This window comes from Mus musculus, chromosome 3 (assembly GCF_000001635.26).
Source record: "Mus musculus strain C57BL/6J chromosome 3, GRCm38.p6 C57BL/6J".
Taxonomy (NCBI): Eukaryota; Metazoa; Chordata; class Mammalia; order Rodentia; family Muridae; genus Mus; species Mus musculus.
In genome coordinates, this window is record NC_000069.6 from 58,209,948 (window position 1) to 58,219,171 (window position 9,224).

Sequence of the window (9,224 nt, forward strand, 5' to 3'; positions counted from 1 at the left end):
AAAAGCTAAAAGTTCAAAAAGACATTATCTTTACTTCCTCCCCACTACTAGAAATTTTCTCTAGACCTTTTTTTTTTTCTTTTCTTTTCTTTTTTCTCTAATTAACACCATTCTGGGAAGTTGTTGGAACAGTGCATTGGGATTAGCCACAGTGGAAGATCTTAGGCAATGGGCTGAAGTCAGCCTATTAAAAAAAAAATACTGTGCTTAATAAGGCTGCAGATGTGTGCTCTGACCATGGTGTCTTGAACATCACTAACTACATTGTGAGTTAACCCTTCATTCTGGACACAGAGGCCCAGACTTGAGGGTACAGACTTACACTAACCAGCTGTGTGACTGGAGAAGTCCCCTGATATTTATGAGTCTTACGTTTTCCTCATTCAAAAAATAATTTGGTAATGCATTGGTTCTAACAAATCCATGTTTGTAAACGCATGCAACATTGAAGGAAGCTGAGTGAAGAACATAAAGAATTCTCAAACTATTTTTGTGACTAAAATTATTTCAAAATAGAATTATAAAATTTTTAAGCTTCTTTTTACCATTAAAAATAGTAGTAACTTGGAAAAGAGCCTCCCTCCAGCTATCACAATATTTGACTTTGAAACATGTAGACTCCCATGGTCCTTGTAATGACTGGATCTCTCCAGGATAGCATTTGAGTGTCCAGAACAGAAAGCTTTTCTGTTTTCTGGAGTTTCTAACTCGTTCATTTCTTCCAGTTCCCCCTTTTCTGTTTTTCCTCATCCTTGTTCATTATATAAAATAAGTTTCTCCTTTCCTGAAAGCTACAGAACCTAAACTCATGCTGATCCTAATAGAACTCTGAGTTGTTCCGACCTCCTGTCTGGCACACTATTCTCCCCTCTGGTCCTGGTGACAGGGTCCATTTCAGCAGTGTGCTCTGCCTTCTCTGAAGCTCCTGCCCCACAATAGGACAATTTACTTCTTATGCTTTTGGACTCGTGAAATCTTAAGCAGAGATTTCTTTCTATGTGTTGTACTAAAGACTATTGCGATCTCTTACTTAGACAGAGACCACAGAATAAATATTTCTGATGGCTTTTTCTTCTTGATGGCTATACATTGTAAACATTTGACACCTTGCTCTATTGAAGTGGTTGAACCCAGATTTAAGGAGTGCCCTGAGCTTCGGGTGTCAAAGAGAACAAGAGTGCCAACTGAATAGGGTGGCCCGGCTGGGAGAACATGGGCCTCTGGGTCTTAAGAATACTAACAAGTCTGAAGTGAGATATTCAGAAGTAGCCTGCTCTTGGCAAGCCCGGGCAGGGCTCTCTTTGATGTGAAGGTTTGCTTGATCTTGCTTTGTGTGTCTGCATTTGTCCTTGGCAGGCAGAAGGCAGTTCCTCTCCAACAGTCTGGTGTCCTTGAGTGCTTCTGCCTTCCATTAAAGCAGGGATGTAGGTAAGCAACTTCCAGGGGATGGAGGAGGTAGATGAGGCCAGGATTGTTTCTGAAGGGTATGGAGCAGATACTTAAGAAGAGCCCAGAGCCAAGGCTCTAGCAAAGAAGCTATGGCAGGCCCAGATCTTTGAAGTAGGATTTTTAGAGCATGTGACTGATTTTTTTGTTTGATGTGGGAATGATTTGAATGGAATACATGGAAATTACGAGCAAAATGATGAGAAATTATTTCATTTGGTTAAAGCACAAAGAGATTTACAAATGCCCCCTACATTTGTGTCAGGTTAGTCTCTTCAGACACTGGCTCATAATATGGTGGTTTGAATGAAAAGTGTTCTCAGCAGTATTTTGAATAGTTGGTCAGCTGTAGGTGGAAAGTTAGCCTGTACAGCATTTTCTTAATTAGTGATTAATGGGGGAGGGACCAGCCTATTGTGTATGGTGCCACCCCTGGGCTGGTGGTCCTGGGCTCCATAAGAAAGCAGGCTAAGCAAGCCATGAGGATTAAGCCAGTAAGCAGAACCCCTTCATGACCTCTGCATCAGCTCCTGTCCTCCAGGTTCCTGTCCTGTTCGAATTGCTGTCCTGGCTTCCTTCAAAGACTGACTGCTATGTGAAAATGTAAGTCAGTTAATCTTTTCATCCTCAACTTGCTTTTGGTCATAGTGTTTCACACAGCAATAGGAACCCTAATATGAGGCTTTTTTGGTTTCAAAGGCCTCCCAGGGTGACAGAGCTCCTCTAACAAGTCTTCTTCTCCTAAACTTTCCCAAACAGCTTCCCACCTAACCCATGTCTCTAGCTTGTATTAAGTTGACATAAAAATAGCCAGAGCAAAAATCACTGGAAGCAGTGCAGAAATGCAAATAAAGACATGGAAGGTCACATGACTAGTCAGTTTTGAGATTATAATCCTGAAATTGTGAACCAGAGGTCAGGAAATCACTATCCAGAGCTGGGGCTGGGGCTCAGTTTGAGTGTTTACCCAACAGGTACAAAGCTCTGGACTCAAAGCATAGCACCTCACAGGTTAGACATGCCTATAACCCCAGGACTGGAGATGGAGAGGTAGGAAGACCAAAGTCATCCTTGGCTGTGTATCAAACTCAAGGATATCCTGGGCTAAAGAGTCTGTCTCCAGGTAAGAAAGAATTAAAATGATAAACAGCAGTCAGACTCCACTACCCCATGTCACAAAGCTGTTCATTAAACAATGGAATGTAAAGTATTCTTTTTTCTTTCTTTCTTTTTTTTCTTTTTTTCTTTTTGGTTTTTCGAGACAGGGTTTCTCTGTATAGCTCAGACTGTCCTGGAACTCACTCTGTAGACCAGGCTGGCCTCAGAATGTGAAGTTTTCTACAACAAAAACTCATTTTTGTCAAAGCCTGCCTTTGCCACTGTACTATGAATGGTCTCTGCTGTATTTCACCTTCCATATCTTGTAGAGGGATTTCATTTCCTGGACTTCATTTAAAACTTGTGTGGGAAAGGACCTTGGAGATGTAGCTGTTCGCCTTGCAGCCCCTGTGATGCTGGACTGTGCCAGTGGGTAGAGGAGGACACGGATTGCTCACCTCTCCTTCCTTCTGTGCTCTCAGGAACGGTCAACACTTCTCACAGACAACTTTTCTACTGATAAGTCCTTGTTGTGCTGTGTGTGTGTGTGTGTGTGTGTGTGTGTGTGTGTGTGTGTTACCTGGGGTGGCCTAAAATCCATTTTAGCCCAGACTGTCCCTGAATGTAGACATCCTACTGCCTCCTCTCCAAAATGATGCAACTACGGTGGGATAATGCTATGCACAGCTGAGCTGATGACTGTTTTCAGCCATGAAAGCTCCTGTACGTTCATTACATTTGAGCTCACTCTTAAGTGCCTTAGACTATACAGTGGTAGAATGTTTCAGGTCGCATTGACTCCTCCTTTTTAAATATATGTGATAGTAACTCTTCATCTATGGCTTCAATGACCTATGATTAGCTAATGTTCTAAAATATTAGATGGAACATTCTAGAGATAAATAATTATTAACTTAAATAATTTAGGTTACAGTATATTTTATATTATATTGTTTATTATAGTTCCAATTTTAGAATTTTTAAAATTACATTTATTTAATTATTCACTTATTTATGTGTGTGGGGTGGGGCACCATTGCTATGACATGTCTATGAGTTCATAAAACAACTTTCGGTAACTGAATCTCTCTCCTGCCACACAGTTCTCAGGGATTCATCAGGTTCCCAGGCACCCTTACCCACTGCGGCATCTTGCCAACCTGATATTTTAGGTTGTTTTTGTTTATTATTATCATTTATGTTTATTATTAAAACAATACTGATTATTGTGTTAATTATAATATTTTTTGTTTTGTTTTTGATTATTTTGTTGGATATTTTCTTTATTTACACTTCAAATGTTAACATTTTTTTCCTGGTTTCCCCTCAGAAAAACACCCTCCCCTTATCCCCTCCCACTCCCCCTGCTCACCAGCCCACCCACTCCTGCTTTCTAGCCCTGGCATTCCCACACATTGGGGCATACAGCCTTCATAGGACAAAGGGCCTCTCCTCCCATTGATGTCCGACTAGGCCATCCTCTGCTGCATATGCAACTGGAGCCATGAGTCCCACCAAGTGTGCTCTTCTGTTGGCGGTTTAATCCCTGGGAGCTCTGGGGGTACTGGTTAGTTCATATTGCTGTTCCTCCTATGGGGCTGCAAACCCCTTCAGCTCCTTGGGTCCTTTCTCTAGCTCCTTCATTGGGGATCCTATGCTCAGTCCAGTGGATGGCAGTGAGCATCCATTTCTGTATTTGTCAGGCCCTGGCAGAGCCTTTCAAGAGAGAGCTGTATCAGGCCCCTGACAGCAAGCACTTGTTGACATCCACAACAGTGTCTGGGTTTGGTGGTTATAAACAGGATGGATCCCCAGGTGAGTTAGTCTCTAGCTGGTCATTTCTTCACTCTCTAGATGGTCATTTCTTCAGTCTCTACTCCACACTTTGTCTATATAACTCCTTCCATAGTTGTTTTATTCCCCCTTTCTAAGATGGATAGAAGTATCGACACTATGGTCTTCTTAAGTTTCATGTGGTTTGTGAATTGTATCTTGGGTATTCCGAGATGGATCTGGTGTATATCATCCTGAGTGAGATAACACAGTCACAAAAGGACACACATGATATGCACTTACTGAAAAGTGGATATTAGCCCAGAAGCCCAGAAGTTCAGACCCCAAGGCTCGAAAGCTAGGGGATTTTATGGGGTAAAGGGCTTAGGGGTAGGGAATTCAGCATAGCGACACACTATTGGCTTATTCAAACATCAGCAGAAAAATGATATGTTCGTGCAGATCAGGGTGTCAGAGTTCTGTGAGTTGGATGTTTATCAATGCTAGCAGAGTATCTGGCCAATTTGTCTCAGTTCAGATAGCCCTGTTATGTCTTCACATTCCTCTTTATCTTTATGGTCAAGCTGTTTCCAGGAATGCTTTAACTATGGGGCATGCCCGGGTTTGTTTTTCTTTGTTCTCAGCCCCAGGCAGCCTCTAGGCTCACAAACAACCAGCAATTTCTGAGTACTTTATATGATTACAGGTCTTGAAATTTCATCTTTCTTTCATTGAGTACATATCATATGTGTTCTTTTATGATTAGATTACCTCACTCAGGATGATATCCTCCAGATCCATCCATTTGCCTAAGAATTTCATAAATTCATTGTTTTTAATAGCTGAGAAGTACTCCATTGTTCAAATGTACCACATTTTCTATATCCATTCCTCTGTTGAGGGACATCTGGTTCTTTCCAGGTTCTGACTATAATAAATAAGGCTGCTATGAACATAGTGGAGCATGTGTCCATATTACATGTTGGAGCATCATCTGGGTATATATATGCCCAGGAGTGGTATTGCTGGGTCCTCAGGTAGAACTATGTCCAATTTTCTTAGGAATCACCAAACTGATTTCCAGAGTGGTTGTACCAACTTGTAATCCTACCAAAAATGGAGGAATGTTCCTCTTTCTACACATCCTCGTCAGCATCTGCTGTCACCTGAGTTTTGATCTTAGCCATTCTGACTAGTGTGAGGTGGAATATCAGGGTTGTTTTGATGTGCATTTCCCTGATGATTAAGGATGCTGAACATTTTTTAGGTGCTTCTGGCCATCTAGTATCCTCAGTTGAGAATCCTTTGTTTAGCTCTGTACCCCATTTTTAATAGGGTAGTTTGTTTCTCTGGAGTCTAACTTCTTGAGTTCTTTGTATATATTGGTTATTAGCCCTCTATCAGATGTAGAATTGATGATCTTTTCCCAATCTGTTGGTGACCTTTCTGTCTTCTTGACAGTGTCCTTTGCCTTACAGAAGCTTTGCAATTTTATGAGGTCCCATTTGTTGATTCTTGATCTTACAACAAAGACATTGGTGTTCTGTTCAGGAATTTTTCCCTTGTATCCATATCTTTGACGCTCTTCCCCACTTTCTCCTCTATAAGTTTCAGTGTATCTGGTTTTATGTGAAGGTCCTTGATCTACTTGGAGTTGAGCTTTGTACAAGGAGATAAGAATGGGTCAATTTGCATTCTTCTACATGCTAACCGCCAGTTGAGCAAGCATCATTTGTTGAAAATGCTGTCTTTTTTCCACTGGATGGTTTTAGCTCCTTCATCAAAGATCAAGTGACCATAGGTGTGTGGGTTCATTTCTGGGTCTCCAATTGTATTCCATTGATCTACCTGCCTGTCACTGTACCAATATCATGCAATGATTTTTTTTTTAATCACAATTGTTCTGGAGTACAGCTTGAGGTCAGGGATGGTGATTCCCCCAGATGTCTTTTATTGTTGAGAATAGTTTTCACTATCCTGGGGTTTTTGTTATTCCAGATGAATTCAAAATTGCTCTTTCTAAATCTATGAAGAATTGAGTTGAAATTTTGATGGGGATTGCATTGAATAGGTAGATCGTTTGTGGTAAAATAGCCATTTTTACTATGTTAATCCTGCTAATCCATGAGCATGGGAATTCTTTCCATCTTCTGAGATCTTCAATTTCTTTCTTCAGAGACTTGAAGTTCTTATCATACAGATCTTTCACTTGCTTAGTTAGATTTACACCAAGATATTGTATATTATTTATGACTATTGCGAAGAGTATTGTTTCCCTAAATTCTTCCTCAGCCTGTTTATCCTTTGTGTAGAGGAAGGGCACTGATTTGTTTGAATTAATTTTATAACCACTTTGCTGAAGTTGTTTATCAGGTTTAGGAGTTCTGTGGTGGAATTTTTGGGGTTGCTTAAGTATACTATCATATCATCTGCAAATAGTGATATTTTGACTTCTTCCTTTTCAATTTGTATCCCCTTGACCTCCTTTTGTTGTCTAATTGGTCTGGCTAGGACTATATTGAATAGGTAGGGAGAAAGTGGGCAGCCTTGTCTAGTCCCTGATTTTAGCGGGATTGCTTCTAGCTTCTCTCCATTTACTTTGATGTTGGCTACTGTTTTGCTGTAGATTGCTTTTATTATGTTTAGGTATGAGCCTTTAATTCCTGATCTTTCCAAGACTTTTATCATGAATGGGTGTTGGATTTTGTCAAATGCTTTCTCATCACCTAACGAGATGATCATGTGGTTTTTGTCTTTGAGTTTGTTTATATAGTAGATTACGTTGATGGATTTCCATATATTGAACCGTCCAAGCCTATTGGATCATGATGGATGATCGTTTTGATGTGTTCTTGGATTTGGTCAGCAAGAATTTTATTGAGTATTTTTGCTTCAATATTCATAAGGGAAATTGGTCTGAAGTTCTCTTTCTTTGTTGGGTATTTGTGTGGTTTAGGTATCAGAGTAATTGTGGCTTCATAGAATGAATTGAGTAGCGTGCCTTCTGTTTCTATTATGTGGAATAGTTTGAGGAGTGTAGGAATTAGGTCCTCTTTGAAGGTCTGATAGAACTCTGCACTAAACCCATCTGGTCCTGGCCTTTTTTTTTTTTTTTGGTTGGGAGACTATTAATGACTGTTTCTATTTCTTTAGGGAATATGGGACTGTTTAGATCATTAATATGATCCTGATTTAACTTTGGTACATTGTGTCTGTCTAGAAAATTGTGCATTTCATCCAGTTTTTCCAGTTGTGCTGATAGGCTTTTGTAGTAGAATCTGATGATATTTTGGATTTCTTCAGATTCTGTTGTTATGTCTCCCTTTTCATTTCTGATTTTGTTAATTAGATACTTTCCCTGTGCCCTCTAGTTTGTCTAGCTAAGGGTTTATCTATCTTGTTGATTTTCTCAAAGAACCAGCTCCTGGTTTGGTTGATTCTTTGTATAGTTCTTTTTGTTTCCACTTGGTTGATTTCACCCCTGAGTTTGATTATTTCCTGCTGTCTACTCCTCTTGGGTGAATTTGCTTCCTTTTGTTCTAGAGCTTTTATGTGTGCTGTCAAGCTGTCTGTGTATGTTTTCTCCAGATTCTTTTTGGAGGCACTCAGAGCTATGAGTTTTCCTCTTAGGATTGCTTTCATTGTGTCCCATAAGTTTGGATATGTTGTGGCTTCATTTTCATTAAACTCTAAAAAGTCTTTAATTTCTTTTTTTTATTTCTTCCTTGACCATCTTATCATTGAGTATAGTGTTGCTCAGTTTCCATGTGCATGCGCGCTTTCTATTATTTATATTGTTATTGAAGATCAGCCTTAGTCTGTGGTGATCTGATAGGATGCATTGTTATTATTTCAATATTATTGTATCTGTTGAGACCTGTTTTGTGACCTAATATATCGTCAGTTTTGGAGAAGGTACCATGAGATGCTGAAAAGAAGGTATATACTTTTTTCTTAGGATAAAACGTTCTATAGATATATGTTAAATCCATTTGTTTCATAACTTCTGTTAGTTTCACTGTGTCTCTGTTCAGTTTCTGTTTCCATGATCTGTCCAATGATGAGAGTGGGATGTTGAAGTCTCCCACTATCATTGTATGTGGTGCTCTTTGTGTTTTGAGCTTTAGTAAAGTTTCTTTAATGAATGTGGATACCCTTGCATTTGGAGCATATATGTTCAGAATTGAGAGTTCATCTTGGTAAATTTTACCTTTGATGAGTATGAAGTGTCCCTCCTTATCTTTTTTGATAACTTTAGGTTGAAAGTCAATTTTATTCGATATTAGAATGGCTACCCCAGCTTGTTTCTTGGGACCATTTGCTTGGAAAATTGTTCTCCAGTCTTATACTCTGAAGTAGTGTCTGTCTTTTTCCCTGATGTGGGTTTCCTGTATGCAGCAAAATGTTGGGTCCTGTTTACATAACCAGTCTGTTAGTCTATGTCTTTTTATTGGAGAATTGAATCCATTGATAGTAAAAGATATTAAGGAAAAGTCACTGTTGCTTCCTGTTATTTTTGGTGTTAGAGTTGGAATTCTGTTCATGTGGCTCTCTTCTTTTAGGTTTGTTGAAAGATTACTTTCTTTCTTTTTCTAGAGCATTTTTGTGTTGGGGTTTTCCCTTTATTATCCTTTGAAGGACTGGATTTGTGGAAACATATTGTGTAAATTTGACTTTGTCATGGAATACCTTGATTTCTCCATCTATGGTAATTGAAAGTTTTGCTGGGTATAGTAGCCTCAGCTGACATTTGTGTTCTTTTAGGGTTTGTATGACATCTGCCCAGGATATTTCTGGCTTTCATAGTCTCTGGGGAGAAGTCTGGTGTAATTCTGATAGGCCTGACTTTATATGTTACTTGACCTTTTCCCTTACTGCTTTTAATATTCTTTCTTTGTTTTGTGCAT

At 39.4% G+C, this 9,224-nt stretch overlaps 1 long non-coding RNA gene across 1 annotated transcript; it reads left to right on the plus strand.

Annotated features, from left to right (window-relative positions):
* The first annotated feature begins 1,971 nt into the window (after positions 1–1,971).
* Gm40057 lies at positions 1,972–3,424 on the plus strand. The gene is made up of 3 exons (XR_867322.1): positions 1,972–2,049; positions 2,421–2,569; positions 2,874–3,424. It is a non-coding gene; the product is annotated as a predicted gene, 40057 (long non-coding RNA).
* The last annotated feature ends 5,800 nt before the right edge of the window (positions 3,425–9,224 follow it).